We start from the raw sequence: 24,273 nt of genomic DNA on the forward strand, positions 1-24,273 counted from the left end.
AAGCCCTATGAGGAGAGGCTGAGGGAGTTGGGATTTTTTAGCCTGGAGAAGAGGAGGCTCAGGGGAGATCTTGTTGCTCTCTACAACTACCTGAAGGGTGGTTGTAAGCCAGGAGGGAGTTGGTCTCTTCTCTCTAGCAACCAGCACCAGAACAAGAGGACACAGTCTCAAGCTGTGCCAGGGGAAGTTTAGGCTGGAACTCTCTCAGTTCTTCACTGAGAGAGTTGTTCGCCATTGGAATGTGCTACCCAGGGAGGTGGTGGAGTCACCGTCCCTGGAGGTGTTCAAGAGGGGATTGGACGTGGCACTTGGTGCCATGGTCTAGTCATGAGGTCTGTGGTGACAGGTTGGACTTGATGATCTTTGAAGTCTCTTCCAACCTTGGTGATTCTGTGATACTGCGATACTGCGAAATCCCTCTGCATGAAAATTCTTCAGCCTCTGCTGTAATGTTGTTATGCTTATTTCACACAAAAAAACCCAACCCAAAACAAAACAAAAACCCATATGCTGCAAATTATTGAAGAGTATGACAGATCCTGCCATTTAATGGTCCCTTTAGAATGCTCCATGGTCCTTTGATAATGGCAGAGATCATCATTGATTGTTATATGTTCAACTAAAAACTGGCAGGAAAAGGGCAAGTTTATCATCTGTCTTCATTCCATTTTTTTTCTGGTAGCAGTTATGCTGTGGAGTGAATGTCTCCCCTTTCTACATATTTTCTTCATTTAAGTCAGAAACAAAGCCATTTTTTTAAGGACTAGCACCATCCTAAGAGAATTGGAGTGTATTGACAGAATATCAAAGTTAATTTGCTTCAGACCCAAAAAGGAGACCTTGTGCCGTGTTACTGAGTGTGCATGAGCACTCCTTTTAACCATATTTTCTTATATTCTTCTGTAAAAATGTCTTCCTCCTAGCAGTTCCAAATTACAATAAAGTATTTAATTCTAAAGATTATAAACACATTAAGGCATAGTGGGGCATGGTGTTTATAGTAAGTCTTGTCTGATTTTTGTTTAATTTAATTTTTTTAAAATCTGTGTTTGGTAATGGACAGGTGTTCCACTGTGTCACTAGAGACACAGAATATTCCTGCTATTCATTGAAATTCTGAATCCTTATTAATTTTCTGTAGGTTCTTGACTACTGTGATTCCACAGTCTGATTATGTATGGTTAGAACAAAAAAAACAAAAACCAAACCAGTCTTTTACCAGTTTTGAGTTTACTGCCTCTCCATTCATTCAATGTTCCCTTGGCATGAGCCATGATGTTCCGTATGTATCATCTCTAGATCTTTCATTATCCTACAGACTTTCATTATTTCTCTTCATATTATTCTCCTTTCTACATCAATGATTCCAAAGTCTCTGATATATGAAAGATTTTTCTGAACCTTTGCTCAGTCTCATCATCTGTCTACAAGCTCCTTCAGTTCTGCCATATTGTCTCATCACATCTTGGGCTGCATCAAGAGAAGTATAGCCAGAAAGTTAAGGGAGGTGATTCTCCCCCTCTACTGTACTCCACTCTGGTGAGACCACACCTGGCGTAGTGTGTCCAGTTCTGGAGTCTCTATTACAGGAAGGATGTAGGTGTGCTGGAGTGTGTCTAGAGAAGGACCGTGAAGATGATTAGAGGGCTGGAGCACCTCTCCTATGAAGACAGACTGAGAGAGTTCAGACTATTCAGTCTGGAGAAGAGAAGGCTCCAAGAAGACCTTATCGTAACCTTCCAGTATCTTAAGGGGGCCTGGGGCCTACAAGAATGCTGGGGAGGGTATCAGGTAATGATAGGACTAGGGGGAACAGAAAAAAACTAGAACTGGGTAGATTAGGATTCGATGTTAGGAAGATGTTCTTCACCATGAGGGTGGTGAGACACTGGAACAGGATGCCCTGGTAGGTGGTAGAAGCCCCATTCCTGGAGGTTTTTAAGGCCATGTGGCTCTAAGCAACCTGAGGGTGTGAGGTGTCCCTGCCCATGGCAGGAGGGTTGGAACTCAATGATCCTTGAGGTCCCTTCCAACCCTACAATTCTATGATTCTATGATTCTAAAATATATTTTTCCACTAAAAATAAAGTTTTGATATAAAAAATGGAATTTAGCAGGCTCTGACCAGCTTTAATAATGACAAAGATTGTAGGACTAGAACACAAAGCTATCAATGGCCTTGAAACTATCCTCTAGCTCAAGTAAAATTTAACGTATCTTAAAAACTAGCCACAGCAATGGTGAATTTAAGGACTTAGAAGATCCATCTATCTAAATCTTAGGTAGTCACTCAAGGCTGTCTTTGATATCTTAAGAAGGAAATGGGTAATATAAAATAATATTTCTTCAAAATTATTTTGAGCAATTTATATGAGAATAAAATAATCTGCAGTCTAAGTTAAATGTCAAAACTGGGACAAATTAAATAATTTACTGTTCCTGGACTTGAGCTCCCACACTTCATCCACACCAGAATCTTGAGCTTGAGATAAACATTGAAGTATCCTGGGTTTTGCATATAGTGTTTGTTTTCAGCTGAGTCCGAAAACCAAAACTGTTGCAAAGATGACTTGCTGAGTCTTTCCCAAAAAGCACATAGAGTGTTCATCCACTGTTGTCCTGGAAGAGGCATTAACAAGACAGCTAAATCTGTTTTGAGCCACTGCCCCTTTCTCCTCCCTCTGTTACAGGGTCCGGATTGAGGCTGAGGAGCCTAATAGGCAGGCACTGTTAAGGCTGCGTGGAAGGGAGTAGAAGCTGAACCTGATCCCCAAGCCTCACGTTTCAGAGAGGTGACTGCAAGTCAGATGCCATGAGAGAAGGCATGTGTAGTTTACTAGCCACATTAAAAAAAAAAAAAAAAAAAATAAAAAAAAAAAATAATAATAAAAAACAACAACAACCAGGTTGGAAGAGACATTCGAGATCATCGTGTCCAACCCATCAATCATTCCAACCCACCTAAACAACTAAACCATAGCATCAAGCACTCCATCAAGTCTCCTTCTGAACACCTCCAATGATAGTGACTCCACCACCTCGCCGGGCAGCCCATTCCAATGGGCAATCACTCACTCTGTATAAAATATCTTCCTAACATCCAACCTAAACCTTCCCTGGTGCAGCCTGAGACTGTGTCCTCTTGTTCTGGTACTGGCTGCCTGGGAGAAGAGACCAACATCTGCCTGTCTACAACTTCCCTTCAGGTAGTTACAGTATCACAGTATTGCCAAGGTTGGAAGAGACCTCAAGGATCATCGAGTCCAACCTGTCACCACAGACCCATGACTAGACCATGGCACCAAGTGCCACATCCAATCTCCTCTTGAACACCTCCAGGGATGGTGACTCCACCACCTCCCCGGGCAGCCCATTCCAATGACTAATGACTCTCTCGCTGAAGAACTTTCTCCTCATGTCGAGCCTAAACTTCCCCTGGTGCAGCTTGAGATTGTGTCCTCTTGTTCTGGTTCTGGGACAAGAGACCAACCCCTTCCTGGCTACAACCACCCTTCAGGTAGTTGTAGAGGGCCATGAGATCACACCTGAGCCTCCTCTTCTCCAGGCTAAACAATCCCAGCGCCCTCAGACTCTCCTCATAGGGCTTGTGCTCAAGGCCTCTCACCAGCCTTGTTGCCCTTCTCTGGACACGTTCAAGTGTCTCAATGTCCTTCTTAAACTGGGGGGCGCAGAACTGGACACAGTACTCAAGGTGTGGCCAAACCAATGCAGAGTACAGGGACACAATGACTTCCCTGCTCCTGCTGGCCACACTATTCATAATACAGGCCAGGATACCATTGGCCTTCTTGGCCACCTGGGCACACTGCTGGCTCATGTTTAGGTGGCTGTGAATCAGCACCCCCAGGTCCCTCTCCAGCAACTCTGACCCCAGCCTGCAGCTCTGCAGGGGGTTGTTGTGGCCAAAGTGCAGCTCCTGGCACTTGGACTTGTTAAATCTCATGCCGCTGGATTCTGCCCACCTGTCCAGCTTGTCAAGGTCCCTCTGCAAAGCCTCTCTATCAGGTTGGTCAGGCAGGACCGTCCCTTCCTAAATCCATGCTAGCTAGGCCTGATCCCTTGGCCATCCTCTAAGTGCTGTGTGATTACACTCAAGATGACCTGTCCATAACCTTGCCTGGCACTGAGGTCAGGCTGACAGGCCTAGAATTCCCTGGCTCATCCAACTGGCCCTTCTTGTGGATGGGCATCACGTTGGCCAGCTTCCAGTCTTCTGGGACCTCTCCAGTGAGCCAGGACTGATGAATAACGATGGAGAGTGGCTTAGCCAGCTCATCTGCATGCTCTCTCAGCACCCTAGCATGGATGCCATCTGGTCCCATGGACTTGTGGGGATCCAAGTGGCTGAGGAGAGCTCCAACCACCTCCTCATGGACCATAGGGAAACTATGTACCTCCCTGGCTCCTTCTGCCAGCTCTGCAGGCCAGCTGTCTGGAAGACGTTCTGTCCTGCTAGTAAAAATTGAGGCAAAGAAGTTGTTAAGTACCTCTGCCTTTTCCTCATCCTTTGATACAACATTTCCCTCCATGTCCATCAAGGAGTAGAGGTTGTCCTTGCCATGCCTCTTGCTATTAATGTATTTATAGAAGGACTTTTTGTTGTCCTTCACAGCAGAGGCCAGTTTAAGCTCCAAATGTGCTTCCTACATGATCTAGCAACATCCTTAAACATTCCGTGGTTTGACTCACCTTCCTTCCAAAGATGATACACCCTCTTTTTTACCCTTAATTCTATTAAAAGTTCATTGCCCATCCAGGCTGGCCGTCTGCCCCGGCGGCTCATCTACTGGCACATTGGCACAGCCTCTTCCTGCACCTTCAACAGTTCTTCCTTGAAGTAGGTCCAGCTCTCCTGAACCCCTTTGTTTTTAAGGGCTTTATCCCAAGTAAACCTCCAAGTTAGTTCCTTGAGTAACCTGAAGTCTGCCCTCCGGAAGTCCAGAGTGGAGGTCTTCTTGCTGCCCCTCTTAGCGTGACCGAATACTGAAAATTCAATTATCTCATGGTCACTGGCCCCTAAACATGCTCTGACCACCACATCACCCACTAGCCCTTCCCTGTTGGTGAAGAGGAGGTCAATCATGGCCTTACCCCTGGTAGGCTTGCACAGCACCTGGGATAAGAAGCTGTCCTCCATGCACTCTAAGAACCTCCTAGACTGTCTTCTCTCTGCTGTGTTGAGATCCCAGCAGATGTCAGGCAGGTTGAAGTCACCCATGAGAACAAGGTCAGGTGATCCTGAGACAGCCTTAAGCTGCCTGTATAATGCTTCATCAACATCTGCCTCCCGGTTGGGTGGTCTATAACAGACTCCAACCAGGATGTCTGCCTTGCCAGTCTTCCCTCTAATTCTTACCCACAAGCACTCAACCCGATCATCCCTAATCTCCATTTCAATGGCATCTATTGCCACCCTGATGTACACGACCACCCCTCCACCCCTTCTTCCTTGCCTGTCTCTCCTGAAGAGCCTGTAGCCATCAATTGCAGCACTTCAGTCATGTGAGTCATCCCACCACGTCTCTGTGATGACAACTACATCATTACTTTTCTGCTCCTACGAGGCTTCCAGCTCCTCTTGTTTGTTACCCATGGTTCGTGCATTAGTGTGCATGCACTGGAGCTGGGCTGCTGGTTTCACCTCTAACTCTAGTTTATCACCCCCAGACTCCTGCCTGGGGGGACTAGTTTCAGCCCCTTCCCCCTTTGAAACTAGTTGAAAGCCCTGTCAATGAGATCTGCCAATTCCCTTCCCAGAATCTTTTTACCTTTGGTGGACAGGCTTTTCCCCTCCTCTGGGACAGATGTACTCCATCTGTTGCCAGCTGACCTGGTGCAGTAGAAAGTTCTACAAGATCAAAAACCCAAAATTCTTTTGACTGCACCAGCCTCTAAGCCACTTGTTGACTATAGCTGCTGACCTGTTCCTTCTTGTATTCCCTCCTGCAACTAAGGGTATTGATAAAAAAATTATTTGTACACCTGACCCCTCAACCAGGTTTCCCAGGGCCCTGAAGTAATTTTTGATAGCCCTGGGAGTTCTGGTTGCAACATCATCATTCCCTAACTGCAGAACTAATAAGGGATAGTAGTTAGAGGGCTGCACCAGGCTAGACAGCCTTCAGGTAACATCATAAACTTGGGATCCTGGGAGACAACAAACTTCTCTATGAGATGGGTCTGGCCGACATATGGGACCCTCTGTTCCCCTCAGGAGGGAATCACCAATAACAATTGCCCTCCTCTTTTTTTTGAGGGAGCAGGTCCTGATGCCAGGGGAAGGCTGTTTAACCTTAGGCTGTTTAACCTTAGGCTGTTTAGCCTCAGGGAAAACCCCAGATGGTGTGTCCTCCGGCATCAGGATCACCTCACCCTCAATCTCCAGTGCCCCATACCTGTTTTCCAAGGGCAGTGGGGAAGGTGATGGGAGGAAAGGAGGTTTTACTTTGTGTCTTTTGAGAGGAGCCTGCATCCATTCCCCTCTGCTTTTTGAATAACCAGCCTCTGCTGGGGGAGCCTGCAGAGCCTGCTTACTCTGGTTCATCTCTTTCCTCCTCTGGTTCATCTCTTTCCTACATTCCCTTACATCTCTGAGACTAGCAACTCGTTCTTCAGTCTGGCCACCAGATTAAGCAGATAGTCAATCTGCTCACACCTTATGCAAGAGTTGGCCCCCCTACCCTGCATCTCAAGTGCCAGGCTCCAGCATTCTCTGCAGCCAGATGCCTGGACACCTACTTCTTTCTTATGACACCTACCTACCTGTTTATGAGGAGAAAGTTCTTCACTGAGCAAGTCCTTTGTCATTGGAATGGGCTGCCCAGGGAGGTGGTGGAGTCACCATCCTTGGAGGTGTTCAAGAGGGGATTGGATGTGGCACTTGGTGCCATGGTCTAGTCATGGGGTCTGTGTTGATAGGTTGGACTCGATGATCCTCAAGGTCTCTTCCAACCTTAGTTATACTGTGATACTATGATTATATTCCCCCTCAGTCTGAGTCGAGACTGATTTTTTAAAGGAGTTACTGTGACGAGTTACGACCATGCCTAGCCCTGCCCATGTGACCTGCTGGACACAGTTTTAGAAAAATTGCAGCGGCGCGTGCATCTGAGCAAGAACACTGGCTGAAATGGAAGCTGCCACGAGCTGCTGACGGCTTTTCAAAAGCGCTGCGTCCGGTAACGTAGGGAGCCCAAGCAATCCCGAGAAGCAACCACGTGGAGAAACAGCAACACCGAATCCAGCTGAGTGCTGAGGTGCCGCACAAATCCCGCCGTTCCTGTAGATTGAAAAATAAAGCAGTTAGTCCTTCTCCGAGGCTCCTGGTACGGTGGGTTCCCAAGAGATTGGTGGGATTTGAATGGCTAATGTGCCATTGGGCTGTTCCGTTTTCAAAAAGGGAATTTATAGGGAAGACCTCCTATACTTTTGGCTTGTTACACTCATAGCTTGCATGCTCGTTACTCTCATATCTTTCTCTGCAGTTCATTAATGGGATTCAAGGCAGCAACAAGCAACCTATTTGCTCTTATCGTCAGAGCAATTAGCTTCTTTTGTTTTTGCAACATCATGCCCGAGTTTGGCCTCCATTACAGCAGTGTACTCTCTCATTTCCTCTAAATTTGTGGATACTGCCCTTTGGAATATAACTACAAACTCAAACACCCCTTTGTTCGGCAAAAGTTTTGGTAGTTAGCAGCTTGGCAGTTCATGAGTAAAATACGCTATTTTACCTGGTTATTTCTGAGGTTTACAGATTGTTAACTCTTAGTTAGATCCATTGTGAACTCAATGGTGATTCATCTATGCCACCCGAGGCAGTATTGCTATTTGATTTCGTGCACATAGAGAGATTCTAGTTTGTTCCTAGGTATTCCAAGTTCTGATTGTTCTAGAATGCTACTCTACTGCTCATTAACCTTTTACCGTGTGTAAGCAACCTGTCATTGACCGGGCAAATGAACCTGAATAAAATTGGCTCAGGAAAGCAATTTTTATATTTAATAAATAATATTCGTATTTTATCATATATCTGGCCAATACATTTATACAACTACAACAGATGTGGAGAATTTCTTTCCATTTTCAATGGAATGTGATTCTATTCATTTGGACAATATCATGTAGCTGGATTGAGACATCAGATTATTTTAGAAAACATGACAATACGTATAGGCTTCATTTTGTTACCTGTTGTTTTCTCTACAGAAAGTTGTCATGTTCTCTAAATAATAATTATTAGCACTCATAAAGTAGTGTTTTGTTAACTTCTGTTAAAAGTGCTATTTTTTTTTTTTAATATTGAGTTTTATAGGTATGGAAAATGATGTTACAAAAGCTTTCTTTTAACAAATATCTACCTCCTTATAAAAACACAATACAGGATTAGAAAAAAGCTTATGTCATAAATATGCATATTGAATGTGAAAGGTTCAAACATTCATTGCACATGAAGAGGTATGCCTGTCCCTGTATATACAGTTTACCTCTCTTTTGACAGTGGCCTTTTACGGTGCAGCTCAACTTTCTGCACACTGTGAAAAAGAATCACTGTCCAGACTACAGTCTTGTTCAAAATACATAAAAATGCATAACCTTTCAAGGATGTTTTTTTTTTAATATGTATTTGTGTCCTCAAAGAGCCTTCTGCTTGAGAGCCAGAAAACTAAACTTTTTCAAATAGTAACTTTACACAATAGGGACTGAGGGAGCTACTTTCAGGTGGAATTGTCTCCCTAGAGGGTTAGGTGTGCCAATGCATATTTCATTTTGATTTCTCTTTGGGACTATTTCACATTTATACTGTGTAAGCACTTGCTGTCTGTTAATTTGGGTGAAGTTACTGCTCTCCTGACAGAAAAAAAAAGATGAACACACACTATAGCTGGTACAAGCTTATAGCTAAAGATTCTGCAAAAATAGAACTGAGCCACAGCAGAGGGTCAGAAGCATATGCCTTGAGGCAGGTTATTCACAGTAAAAAAATAAGCAATTCTTTCTCCAATGGATGAGACTGGAACAATCTAGAGAAACGAGCAATGTCTAGTTTTGGATTGCAGATGTCCAGTGGCAGTGTGGGTTATTGAAACAATGTTTTCTCATTCCTCATAAACAGCTTTCTCATATATTCCCGTGCAGATGTCAATCTGCATCAGAGACAAAATGAGAGAGACTGAGTCATTCTGGAAGCAATACAAAGAGTTAATATATTTTAAATATTCTGTCAGACATTGCTTCTTAAAGCAGTTAAAAGATATAATAAATTATCTGGCTACAGAGGACAAAAGAAACAAAATTACTTGCATTCACATAGCGATGTCTTTCTTATGCAGACACCATTTGTCTTGCTGTAAAGCATTACACACTGATTACTGTTTTTTTTTTTTTATTTTATTTTTTATTCCCCAGAAACTTAATTCCAAAACTGTAGATAGAAAACTGCTAAGGATTATCAGTGGGATGAATGGGTCAGGCATGAATAAGATTTCCCTTCATTAAATGAGCCATTACCAGGAAAGGGAAATTGTTGTACACTCCTATTGCTTTCCACTGTTTCTTCTATGAAATCAGTAAGGCTACTTTGTAGCTTTGGTTATAACCCCAGTTCTAACTCCATCTCCTGACTATTGGAAATAGTCCATTAGCTTTTCAAATAACAAGGACAAAAAGTATTCTTGAGATGCAGAAGAGAAGTGCTATTATTTTAGAACTTTATGTCATGATACATAAGTAAAAGTTAATTAAAAAAAGAAAATAAGTAATTATATAGCATTGTTCAAGGCACAATTTTTAAAAATATTAAAAAAAAAAACCCCAAACACTAAAAAAACCCTACCCAAACAAAAAATAACCCATACATTTTTCATATCTAATAGTGGGAGTGACTGTGAAACACCTAGGATTCCTTACTCACAAGGATTTTGCAGGATTCCTTACTCACAAGTTTATCAGAATTCACTCATTTAAAAAACCATAAAACAATAGTGTGCGCCTCACTATTTTTTTGTAGTGTAGGTGCCATCTTAATAATAAATACAAATTATATTAAAACTGAAATATTCCTTATATTTTAAAAGGTAAGAAACTTTTGCTGTAGGTAATAATAATCAGCAGGAATCTCAGCTCTTCTGATTCGTTCATTTTGTCCATTGCATGTGGATATGTTTTAAACAACAGAGAATTGTTGCAAATATTATTTGTAAGGTTAGTATTATTTTAATTTTTGTTGTTATTACAGTATGTATTACATTTCAAGAATGCTGAAGAGTTCCACTAATGGAACTGACTGTGCTAACAACTCTTCTATTACAGCTACAAGGGATGTTTACTGCCCCAGGGAGCTTTAAACCTAGATATAAAACTAGAAGAACAGAAAGAGGAATAATGTGTAATATGTACCAGCTTGATGGGTAACATTCCTTTTCTTTTCTCCTTTGACCTTGCCTGTTTTGCTTCACCTGGGAGAAAATGGTGCTTCTGCCTGGTCTTTGAGATAAGACTAACAATCCTTTCTCTCAACCTTTTTCTGGTACAGGGGGAGGGGAGGAGTTTGGGGGGGGGGGAAGGGGCAGCGGAGCAGCTTCCCTAGTCTTTTGGACCAGGGGGTTTTCCATATTATTTTGCCAATTGTAAATATCTGTATAATATTGTAAATACTGTATATTTTATACATATCCATTTCATTTTGTTGTAGAGTGTATTTTTCAATTGTAAATACAGCTTCATTTGCTTCTAACTGAGTTAGTCTGGCTGAGTTGATGTTGAAGGAAACTTCAACCCACCACATTATAAAAAATAATTGGCATCCAATGTGGGGCAATTACTTGATTAATTCCTGCTCAGATTAAGGGAGCAAAATGAAGCTGTTTTGGGTCTTGTGGCATTTGATATACTCTGCTTTGATGGCAATTTTATGTAGATGGTGCCTGGGAATGATGTTTGATAAGCAGGGAAAATATTTGGCCTATAAACGGTTCCTTTGGTTTAAATACAAGCTGCAAATGTTGTATGATTGTTGTTTAGTGTTTCTTTGGCTTAAAAAATATGGTAACGTGACTATCATGCTACCATCAGAAATATATGAATCCAGCATTCCTGTAGAAGAGATCTATGTGAGCAGCTGGGATTCCAAAGTGATTTATTTGCTATGTGTGAATCTGCTATTGGTGATAATTATTAATTGCACTGTACTGTACTGTGCAGCAAATAGGTGTTCTATATTTAGATGGAGTAGGCATAGGTTTATAAGAAACAGCTCTAATTCAAATGCAGAGATTTCTATCAATAAAGAAGGGATAGAGGCAAGACAAACAGGAGAAACAGGGCCAACAGAAGGGAATAGGCAGGGAGGAGTTACTGGTAAGGCAGCTCTCAATGAGACCACCAGCAGTTCTGGGGTTCAGTCAGTGGCAGGGGAGCAGACGCAGCCCACGAGGGTAGCACCGGCAGATAAGATGGTGGCTGTAGTTTCACCGGCAGCTGTTAGAGAGGCAAAATCATTTCCTCCCACAGCAGCAGGAGTGGAGGGAAGCTCTGCAGCAGCTGCTGGGTCTCAAAGCCTGCCTGCTAATGCTGTTCCTTGCAAACTTCCTTTGCATCTGCTAAGCCTGCTGTAAATTCAAACACAGCTCCAGTTAAACAAATTACAGCTTTGGATAAAAGGGGCAGGTGCAAGGCAGAGGAGCAGAAAGACCTGAAGGAACAATGAGATCCTTCTGCTGGTGAGGGGGCTTCTGCTCTTAAAAAGGATCTTCCTGAGAACCAAGAGAAAGTTTGCCTTAAATATAGATCTGAATTATTGAGACCATCACTGGATAGTGGAGATGCAGGACAGGATACAGGTTCTGGTAGGGCAGGAGCTAATGGAGGTGCTTCTGAACTTAAAGAGGTCTTTAGGAGAGTAGCATTAGGATTATGGGGACAGCAGCCTCAAGAGTAGGAGTCTGATGAAGAAGATGATGACATCCAAACAGCAAATGCTTCCAGACATGAAATCAGGCTCATGAGAAAGGATTACATTAGAGGAAAGAATGAACCAATTCTGACATGGCTAGGCAGGTGTTTCGATATAGGCACACAAGCTATAATGGTGGGAGACAAGTCAGCATCTCAGCTTGGAACCCTCTCAAAAGAGAGTGGAATAGATAGACATCTAGACAGGTGTCTTGGTAAGGTTTCTCTGTGGACACATCTTCTACTGGCAGCTTCTATGAGGTACCTATCCAGAGATGACCTTCCATGAAGCCCTAAGCCTTGGGACACCATGGATAAGGGAATTAAGTATTTGAGAGAATTTGCTGTGAGAGAGGTGATGTAGGGAGACCATGGTACTCTGAATCCTGATGAAATTCCTGTGGAAACAGGTCTTGCTAAAAAGCTCATCAAACATAATTATGCTACTATTCTGGCAAGCAGAATAGTGGCAAGAAATTATGGTGGAGTGCCTCCTACTGTTGGCCATTTCACTGACCAAATGAGGCAACTGGAGGATAGTCTCACGTCTTTCTTTTGTTTTAGTCATCGAAACTCTTCTGGAGAGAGCAGCTGAAGGAGGAACTTAAAACTTCCATTTCCAGATTTTCACAGGAGACAATTTAAATTCTTCTTCCTCCAGATGGATTCAAGTTTCAGCTGTCAGAAATAGACATCCTCCACGGAGGCCATTCCAAAAACAGACAACAGAGGCAATGGTAGTATTTGGACCTGATTCACCTTGTATTTTGGGAATTCATTTCCTGATTTCAAAGACCCTAAGGGTTACAAATGTGATTTTGGAATAGCATCTGTAGAAATTGATGGAGAAAAATTGAAATTGTCCATTAGACCTGAGCTTTCTGATGAATCTGTACTAATGGGACAACATGAGATAGAGGATATAAAGTTGCCAGGATATAAAGTCTGCTTCTCAGACTGTGCATCACAGACAGTACAGAACAAGTGTTGCCCATTGTTGCCCAATCAGATTCTGATTCATCAGTTGGAAAGTCAGAAAGTTGTCAGCAAAACTCATTCACCTTTCAGCAGTCCAGTGTGGCCTGTGCAAAAGCAGAATGGAGACTGGTGTCTGGCAGTCAACTTCCGTGTCTTGAATGAAGTAACACCACCTATGAGTGCAGCAGTACCAGACATGATGGAACTCCAGTATGAGCTGGAATTCAAAGAGGCCAAATGGTATACTACTACAGACAATGCTAATGCTTTTTTCTCTATTCCCATAGAAAAGGAATGAAGGCCTCAGTTTACCTTCACCTGGAGAGGAATCCAGTACACTTTTAACAAATTGCCTCAAGGCTGGATTCACAGTTCAAGCATCTGTCATGCAGTGATCCATGATGCTCTGGAGAAAGGTGGTACTCCAGAACACATCCAGTTCATCGACGACATCATCATCTGGGGTAAAACTGCTGAAAAAGTCTTTGAGAAAGGTAACAAAATCATTGACATTCTTCTGAAAGCAGGTTTTGCCATCAAGTGAGATAAGGTGAAGGGACCTGCTAGAGAGATGCAGTTTCTGGGAGTGCAGTGGCAAGATGGACGCTGACACATTCCAGTGGATATGGTAGACAGAGTCTCTACCATGGTAAATCCCATGAACAAGCAAGAAACTCTATGTTTCTTGGCTATAGTGGGATTTTGGAGACTGCACATTCCTGGATACAGTCAGATTGTGAAACCTCTGTATGATGTGACTCGAAAGAGAAACAGTTTCCACTGGGGACCTGAACAACAAACAGCCATTGACCAGGTAAAGCAAGAAGTATTTCTAGCAATGGGCCTGGGTCCTGTCCGAACTGGTCCAGACATGAAGAACAATTTGTACACGGGTGCAAGTGACAATGGTCCAACCTGTGCTTATGGCAAAGAGCTCCAGGTGAGACTCATGGATGTCCTCTTGGTTTCTGGAGTCGAGGTTACAGAGGTTCAGAAGCTAATTATATTCCAACAGAGAAAGAGATTCTAGCTGCATATGAAGGAGTAAAAGCTGCTTCTGAAGTAACTGGAACTGGGTCAAAACTTCTGCTAGCTCCCAGATTACCAGTTTTGAATTGGATGTTCAAAGGTGAAGACTATACACCACATTATGCCACAAATACCACATGGTCCAAGTGAATGGCTCTGATAACAAGAGAGCTTGAATGGAAAATCTTGAAAGACCTGGTCTGGTGGAGGTGATCACAAATTGCCCTGAAGGCACTAACTGTACTAAATCTCCAGAGGAGAGAGTAACTTGTGCCGAGGAAGCTCCTCCTTATAATTGTGGACAATGGAGATCGGACTCAATATGGACAACCAGTATGATCTAAACATTGTTCAGTTTAATTAAGGAACCTCTACAGCTTATATAGATACACAGACTCACAGTGCATATTTGGCATAGCTTCATTGGTTCCCCACAAATGTCCACACATCCTACTGTCATATATTATTGGTAAAACTACTAATATCATATGAAGTTGTTGTTCGACATATGCATCCTGTTAGTACAAGATAATTCTCTGTGTTTATAGCTACCAGTACTTTGCTTTAATTATACACTGCTAGCACTGCACTATTTTGCTAAACTTGTTAGTTTCTTCTACACTTATGCTAAACATGGCCTACCACTATATCAGTCTCTAAGCTTATATCATCAGATTGCTTACACTACTTATTGCTATGATTGCCACAAATCCCCCTTTTTGTTTTTGTGAGTAATCTGATCATGAGAGTTGTTCCCATCCCACATAAAATTCTCTTTGCATACAGCAAAAGCAAAAGTTCTGTAGCGCAGCATGTCTAACAGACTGATGTAACCCAGACAAGACACAATGCTTAGGTTGAGCTGATTAAAACATTCTAACAGAACTGGCATAATACATGGTCAAAGACAACAAACCCTCTAGTAACAAGCGCACACATTCCTTTCCACTTATTTTACAAGGTCAAACACAACAGAACAGTTGTTTTCTTCAGACATAAAGTCTGATCTTACAACTTTGAACTCATTCCTTTGCCACCTGAATGATCTCTCAAAGAAGAGCTTAGATCTTACCAGTTCCGATTTTTACATTTCACTCCTCTTACCAACAAAGACCTGATTATGCCTGAACACATTGCACACAAGGATTAAGACACAAAAAGATCTACAAACACAACGAACCTAATCTTCAGCACTGTCTTTTACAATCTGCTCTAAAGGTATGTTAATACTTAATTTTTCTAAAATGAGAGTGAAGGCCTAGCTTTCTCTCCCCCACAAAGAGTTAAAAAACCACAGCTAACTCAGTCAGAGAAGGGAAAGGAATGCTATATTTTACAAGCAATGTGGAAAGGCAGGTTAGATATACACAATATACACAGTATTTACAATATATGTACAGAAATATATAGCAAGGAAAAAAAGAAAATACAAGAACGAAATTACTTCCTCCAGACAGAAGAAGGTTCCCCCCCTGCACCCCACTCTCTCCCCCTACCTCCCTTTTTTTCCCAAAAAGGGTTAAAGAGAGAAAAAGGCAGTTATTAAGAAAGAAGAATTTTAGCAGGCCTATTAGTGCAGGATTAGTGCTTATCTTTACCCAAGGTCAGAACTCTGGCTGCTCAGAAGCAGGCAGGCTGGAAAAGCAGGACAGAGAGAAACTTAGAAAAATTCCAACTGAACTCAAACTTAAAACTGCATTCTACCAATCTACCAATGAAATTCATTTAGAATATCTGATTGTTTTCATTATTATTCCAGAACATTCAGCCAAAGTGTTCCAGCACTGTCCCTTTCTTAAAGGCACAACCTCAAACAGTCACAGTTAGAAAGATTTTCCTTAAACTGTAAAGGTAGATCTGGCCAGGCTCTAGCTCCACAGATAAAGAAAATACTTGCAGGCAAACAGCAACAGTGAAAAGTCTTCATTGCTTTGCCCAATATAAAATTGAACATAATAAAGCATTTTACTTATCCTAATAATACTGATCTTTTGATACTTTGTTTTTGCTAAAGAAAGATACTGAGTCCTATTGATACGAACTTTGGCCTAATGTTATTTGTTCTTCTTTCAGGTTTCTCCTAGCCAAAACTTCCAGAATTCTTATATCTTCTATAAATTCTGTGCAATCTCATTTGAAACCACATATAAAATTAAAATTTGAGAGCACAATATGCTTTCACTATTCTTTTTTTGTGACATACCTAAATTCCTCTCCTTTTTTTTTTTTTTTGTAACCTAAAATGAAAATGTATGTTGCGCTGTAATTAATTTTGACTTTTTCTTTAACTATTTAAAATTATGACAAACTGGTGAGTTAGCATATAAATCCATGTGAACATTTTCTCTAATCACACATCAATTCAACAATCACAATATTCAGTCCTAATTCAGATGTTTTTGGTACATTCTTCTGATTGATGCTTTTGATCTCAGATTATCATAACAGTTATTGCGATTGATGCTAGGTAGGTCTGATGATATTCAACTTCATGGGAAAAGCTGTTTTTTCATATTCTTGATTCTTGTGCTGTTGTTTGTTGAGATGATTGCAGTACTGCGTTGCAAAATTGATGTTTCCAGGTGTTGAGATGGGTTAGCTATTTTTGCTGGTATCACTAAAACCCTCAGTTATAAAATATACATCCTCTTTTTTCTTTATATATATATAAGCCTTACCTTAAAGATATTATGAATACAAAAATAGGTCAAAAAATATTTCTATATTATACCTATATCAAACTCTTAACTTCATGCTAATACCAAAAATCCTTAAAAGATTAAAGAACTATGTTAAAATTAAATTATCAAATCATTGTCTAAAAAGGAAATAAAAATATGTTAGATTAACTAAAGAATACTTTTAAAAATGAAAACCTATTTACTACAATCCTTAATTGTTACATGGAGCTCCTTCAAAATGCCTAGGCACACACAAAAAACAAAACCAAGCAGGTTCAAACCAAAAGAAAAACTTAAAATTTAAACTTGTAAAAAAAAAGCTAAAAATTTTGAATTCATTACTAAATACTTGTACCTCACCATAATTATTCTGTACTAAATATCTACAAATACCAAGCACTTACTATTCATTATGTTTACTAGTAAAACTGAACAAAACATCAAAAATACAAATCTCTGAAACACATTACAATCAGAAATAATAAAATTAGTACTGTTGCTCTAAATCAGAACACAACTTCACAAACTAGAGCGTTATCAAAAGAGAGGGGTGGAGTGGCTGGCTAGCAAGATACACCCTAATTGCAATTGTTCCTGCAGTAGGGTCTTAAAAATTTGCAGCCAATCTTGTCTCAGTGGCCACTGCTCCACCCATACCGGTTTATCTGTCTTCCATTTTAATTTGATGATTGGCTGCTGACCAGCAGTAGCTACAGAAAAGGAACAGTAATAAGTTTTTCTCCATAGAGCAACTGGAAGGGTTAACACGTACAGTCTTAGAGTGATTGATTTGCCGTCTTGAAAAGTTAATTGCACTGGCTCTTTGCTGACCCAGGTTGTTTGCATACCTCCTATGCCGATGACTCCAGAACTCATCATCAGCACTGGCCACTGCCTATTCCACCTATGGTGAGGTATAATAGTAACATCAGTTCCAGTATCCACAAACATTGAAAGTTGCACAGTTTGTCCACAAGGGTGTCTGATGGATACAATCTCTTCTAATTTTCCCTTCTAAGGCAAATAAAATATTAGGCATACCAGGGCAACCAAAACTTGTCCTCGAATCCTGTTAGAAGCCTTAGGCACTCAGGACTCTAATGGTATCAGCTGAGCAACTTTTGTCCCAGCAGGAATGCTAATGGGAGGGGTAATGGTATAGAGCATATTTTTTATAACCCCTTCATAATCAGAATCTATTAAACTGGGAACTATAAATATGCCCTGTCTTGAGGTAGACAATCTCCAATTAACAGAGCACAGAGTCCGTGACCCAGAGGACCGTGCTGATCTGACTCGACAACAACAACATCTGTGGACTCAAGAGTGACATCCACTGCTGTTGCCAGGTCCATTCTGCCAGTGCTGGAGGTGGCTGCAGGGTGGTGGTCCAGGCACCCTGATTTGATGTTGTTGCGCAGGGTGCATTTGTGCTGTGAGATCAGTGTCCCTGCCTGCAACAACCTTGAGTAGAATGATTAGAGTTTTGACAGTGAGCACACCACTTTCGAGTCTTTACAGCAGTTGGACAATTTGATTTAAGGTGCCCAAATTTCCCACAATTATGACATTTTCCACCCAGGTTCTTTCCCTTATTTGGTGATTGTGCTAGTGGCTTCACGACTGCTTCTACAGCAGTGGTTATATATGATGCCTTTTGTTGTTGCGTCATTTGTTCTGCCACATCCAACATTTGCATGGTAGTGGCTGCTCTTGGTAAAATGCTCAGAACCTGTTTAATTTTTTCATTAGCATTGTCAAATGCCAGAACATCCAGCATTTTCCCCTTCATATATTGATTCAAATCTGGATTAGTATCTAATGCCATGTGCAGCCTATGCGCAAAGGAACCAAATGGCTTTGTAGGACCCTGTCGAATGGTAATAAACACAGGACCAGATTTGTCATCCTGGATTCTCAGCCAAGCTCTGATCATTAAATCATGACTTAATTGTAAAGCCTCATCAGGAAGTTAGATTTGCTGATCTGATCTAACTGACCACTATATCAGGCTCTAAGCTTATATCACCAGATTGCTCACACTACTTATTGCTATGATTGCCACATACGATGACCTTTCTGATGATGAAAAGAAATATGGTTTGTTCACAGACGGTTCCTGTCATCTTGTCGGAAACAAAGAAAGGTGGAAGTCTGCAGTGTGGAATCCAACGCACTGAGTTGCAGAGACAAAGGTTGGAGAAGGAAAACCCAGTCAATCTGCAGAGGTAAAAGCTGTCCAGCTAGCTCTTGATATAGATGAACTTGAGAGATGGCCAAATCATTATCTCTACATTGACTCATGGATGGTAGACAGTGCTCTGTGGGGTTGGCTAAAGGACTGGAAAAAGAATGGTTGGCAGAGAAAAAGAAAGCCTGTCTGTGCTGCAGACCTGTGGGAGGCATTTCTGATCGAATCAAGAGAATTCCAGAGAAGGTGAGACACATTGATGCTCATATTCCTAAGAGCAAAGCCACTGAAGAATAACACCACAATCATCTGGTAGATCTAGCTATAAGAGTTTCTCAAGTAGACACGGACTCTGATTTTCATCTTGACTGGAAATGTTGAGGAATGGCTTGAGTCCAAGGGACATGGTTCTATGGAACAACTACTTGAGCAAAATGTGTAGGCCGTACTCCATCTTGTTGTTTACTGCTCATAGTTAGCTAAGATGCCGAATCATTGTGACTGTGCTTGTAGTTGTGTTGCAAGCTGTGCTGCAAGATAACAGGATGTGAAACAAGGAACCAGTTATAAAGGAGTTATCGAAATAGCACAGAGACCTAACCGCAACTATAATGTAACCCTGCACAACTATTTGTAACCCTGGCTGAAATGCTATATAAGCTGTGCTCATGAACAATAAAGTTGAAGCTTGCTTATCAATCATATGGATTGTCGTGAGTCTTCCCTTGCCGTCTCACCAACATGTGGCGCCCGAACAGTGACATAAAGGGTTAACAGGGACAGAAGACTGAAGACTGTTTGAGACCCTAGGGCTGATGAGGTGATTCGGTGAGCTGGAGAAGCATCAGTGGGTATTCCCAGATTGTGCAGCTGTCGACAGGCAAAGTGCGACTTGATGCTGGCGTAGGAAGTTTGTACCATGCCTGGGTAGGAATTAGCCGATAGTGGTGGCATTCTTCCCGCAGTCTGGGTAAGGGCTGCAGGCTGAGGTTTAAAGGCTGCACTAAGGAAATTCCCTGGGGTATGGAGAGAGAAGTAGCCCTTAATTTACTTAGAAGTTTCCTTGAGAAACGAAGAGTAGAGGATGTGGATCTAAAGAAGCATCCTGAACATTTATTACAGTTTGGTAAAGAGCACGTTTTTTTAAAAGTGTCAGAGGATGTGTTTAGTGTTGATGTGTGGAGAGAAGTGGGTAATATTTTGTGGGATAAGGTAATTGATGATGACAGAGTTGCTCATAAGCTTATAAAACCATGGAGAGCTATTATAAATTGCTTAAATAAATATCAGACTGAGAAAAAGGTTGCGGCAGTGGCAACAGCTGCCCTGGATAGAGTACAAGGGAAACCAGGATTGCATCAGTTTGGTTGTGATTATATACCTAGCCCACCAATTTCGAACACTATTGTGATATCTGATCCTGTCCAAAGTAACAAAGATCCCCCTCCAGATTCTAATAAAGTGTTTATGACACCATCTGCTCCTCTTTTGAAAACTGATCCACATTGTCAGCCAGGATCTGCTACTCTTTTGAAAATTGATCCACATTGTCAGCCAGGATCTGCTCCTCTTTTGAAAATTGATCCACATTGTCAGCCAGGTAGTGCTCCTTCTCCTCAGCTATCATTTAAAATAAAAGTTGAGGAAGATCCACTTCCTGATACAGATGAGGAGGAGCTGGAGGAAGAAGCTGCACAGTATCACGAGGAAGAGGAATTTGTGGCATGTAACTCCTCTATAAAGGATCTAAAAATTAATAATGACAATACTATGTGTGGACAAGCTCAAAAGAAAATTAAGGAGCACACTAAGTCAAAGCAGAATGCTCCCCCTATAATAAGGATTGATTAGCTGTCTATTCAAAAGGAGGCTCTGCACAACAAAGGCTATGAGCTTTGTGATTCTCTCTCAGAGTTGCAATCCTTCCCAGTTTCTTATAAACAAAATGACAGGGGCCAGCTTGAAGCTATATATGACCCTGTAGACTAGAAACTTTTGTCTCAACTGCGAGATACAGTAAAGGAGTGCGGGCTGCACGATGAACCCACTAAACAAATGATAAATTATATACGGTCTACAGGAATTCTGTTACCTGAAGATATCAAAACCGTTATGCGCATGGTAACAACGCAGTCCAGCTTTATGCTGTGGCAAGTGCATTGGCTCCAACTATGTGACAGATATACTGCAAATAATCCTGCCATTAATGTTACTGTAGAACAGTTGATGGGTACAGGAGATTTTGCAACAATAGAAATGCAAGCTCAGGTGGGTACGAAAGGGTTAAAGGTAGGAATGTGGCTTGCTAAAGAGGCCCTTAACAGGGTAAAAGTGACTCCTCTAGTACCCTCGTATATGTCTGTTAAACAAGGGAGAGACAAGCCTTTTGCAAACTTTGTAGATAGGGTAACTGAGGCCATTAATCAGGCAAATATTCAGGAATTCATGAAAGGGGCCCTGCTTCACCAGTGTGTGCTAGAAAACTGTAATGGCCCAACAATATCCTTTCCACTCCACTATGTCTGCTGATTCTACAGTAGAGGAAATGCTAGAACACATGGCCCATGTCTGTACGACCACAGGCTATGATAGTGGAGGCTTTAAGGGGAGTAGGGAAAGATACAGCGCAGGCCAAAACCCAAGCCTTTGCAGCCCTTACACTGTTGTTACTGGCAAACCAGGAGAACCAACAACAGAGAAGGCCTAAATGTTTTAAATGTGGCAGAATAGGACATTATCGCCACAAGTGCTGAGCAGGATCTGTGTGGTGTAAAAACTGTAACACATGAAATCATGCAACTGAGGCATGTCAATGCTCGGGAAACTTCAAGTGGAGCGCAAAGGGCAACGGCACAAAGACCCCAACAGCAGCCCCTGTGTGGCAGTCACCCGTCAACTACAACCAGCCTCCAATCTCAAGTCAGCCACCCCAGGGAGCCTCGGGCTAGACCAGGCAGCAGCAATAGAAACATTATTAATAGACTCTAAGCCAGTGAAAATCACCACGGGTGTAATGGGACCTGTAAAATATCAAGGACAGCCATGCGGAACCTTGCTACTAGGACGTTCCTCTGCAGGACTAAAAGGACTATTGGTTTTACCTGGAGTCATCAACACAGATTTTACTGGAGAGATTTGTGTAATTGCCATGACATTTTTTCCACTTTTGGTTATTACTGAAGGCAGTCGCATTGCACAATTGGTGCCATCCTTACAACTTACAGAAGCGGCCACGGCAATTTCCCAGAGTGCAAGAGGAGCTGCAGGCTTCCGATCAACAGGAGGAATGGCACTACTGTGTATGCCCATGGATCAGCGCCCAAAAGCTACCATCATTTTGGACAACAAATGTGAACAATGTCAGTTAAATGCATTATTAGACACAGGAGCTGATACTACCATTATTTGCCACTCAGTCTGGCCTGACAACTGGCCAATTACTTCTCTGTTAACAGGTGTGGAAGGTGTGGGTGGTACAGCTTCAGTCAGCAAAAATTGAGACAAAATTTGAGTCATTATTGATGGCCACGTCTGTGTATCCTTTCTGACTATAATGCAGCTACCTTCTAAGGAGGAGGCCTTGATTGGCTGAGACATTCTTATTTAAATTGGGGCACGACTTGTGACTGGTGGCTGTTTTAAAAACAGCGGTCACTACTTGGGCTTTCCCGATCTGGTTAACCTGGTTGACTGATGAACCAGTATGGGTCAAGCAGTGGCCGCTAAAGAGAGAAAGACTGGAAGCAGCTCACCAATTAGTTCTTGAACAACTGCAACAATGTCACATTAAACCATCTTTTAGTCCATGGAATACTACTATATTTGTTATTAAGAAAAAACCTGGCAAGTATCGGCTGCTTCACGACCTCAGAAAAGTTAATGATCAAATGGAAGCTATGGGAGCCTTGCAACCTGGTATGCCAAATCCTGCAATGTTGCCAGCAGGATGGAGCTTGCTCATCTGTGAGAGACTAATAAATTTGTCTCTCTTGGTGTACTCAACAAAGATAAAATCACTTACTGTTTGCCCAGACAATATGTATTGGGCAGAGCCACTAAGGACTCTTGGAAGGTGCAAAGATAACATTGCTCACTGGGCCACAGCTGGCCTACAACAATGACCCAGCCATTCACGCCTTCAGGGCAAGATAATCTCCACCCATCAAGTATCGGGGGCAGGGTGAAGGAATGTGGGGGGATTTTCTGAATGGAGATAAGGGAGACGGAGATTCCCCCCGCCCCCAACCAAAATCTTGCCCAAACACACAGTAATACACAGAAAGATTTCCAGGGAAACGACCTAAGGATTATTTCCTGCCCTTGGAATTCCTGAGGGACAATATTTGAATACATACCTAAGGACTAAAAAATGTATAAAAGACTGGAGCAACTACTGGTTTGTAGAGAGAAACAGAGGAAACAGAGGAGAAAAACGGGGAGAAAAAGGGAGATGAAGGAAAACACAGGAGACGTACCATGCCGCTGAGAAGGGAAAGCCGGGACAATGCTGCTCCGAAGAAAAGAAGCTGCAGAGAGGACCACAGCTCTACTCCAGCCAAAGCCTCAGCACCCTTTCTCTACAAACCCAACATCTCCTGCAGCACCTTTCCTCCACAGACTCAAACTGTCTGGGGGGGGATGAGGGGTGTGGTAATATTTTTATAATTCCTTTCCTCTTCTCTCTCTCTTCTCTCTCTCCCTCTCTCTTTTCTCCCTCTCCCCTTCTTCTCTTTTCTCCCTCTCCCCTTCTTATGTCCACTTTATTTATGTAATAAATAGTCAAGCTGTTGATACTTTGGCCTCATTTGTGCCTCTAATTTCACATCACGGGAATGTTCTAAAAGAACTTGAGTCTCTTTCCCTCTCCGGACCGAGACATCATCATAGACTTAAAGGACTGTATTTTTACTATCAGTATTCATCCTGAGGATACCAAGCAATTTGCTTTTACCTTACCAGCCTTGAATAGGGAAGCGCCTGCTGCATGCTATGAGTGGGTTGTGCTTCCCCAAGGAATGAAGAATAGCCCCACCTTGTGTCAGCTTTTTGTTGATGCAGCCCTGCAACCAGTGCGACAAGCTTGGCCAGAAACGTTAATCTATCACTATATGGATGACATGCATGTTGAAGGGCAACCATTTATGTGACAAGAATTGTTCTTAACAGAGAAGCTCGGCAGGAGCTACCTTGTGATAGCAGTGGAAAAGATACAACAAACTGCTCCTTGGAAATATTTAGGATGGACAATATCAGACTCTGTTATACAGCCACAGAAGGTCACTATTTAGAAGGAACTCAGCACCCTGCATGATGTTCAGAAGTTTATGGGTGACATTCAATGGCTTTGTCCGGTGATCGGCACTAGGACTTCACAACTGGAAATTTTAAGACCCCTTTTGAAAGGCACTGATCCTGCCACAC

This window comes from Melanerpes formicivorus, unplaced genomic scaffold (assembly GCF_026170545.1).
Source record: "Melanerpes formicivorus ecotype bairdi unplaced genomic scaffold, bMelFor1.0.p_v2 SCAF_1, whole genome shotgun sequence".
Taxonomy (NCBI): Eukaryota; Metazoa; Chordata; class Aves; order Piciformes; family Picidae; genus Melanerpes; species Melanerpes formicivorus.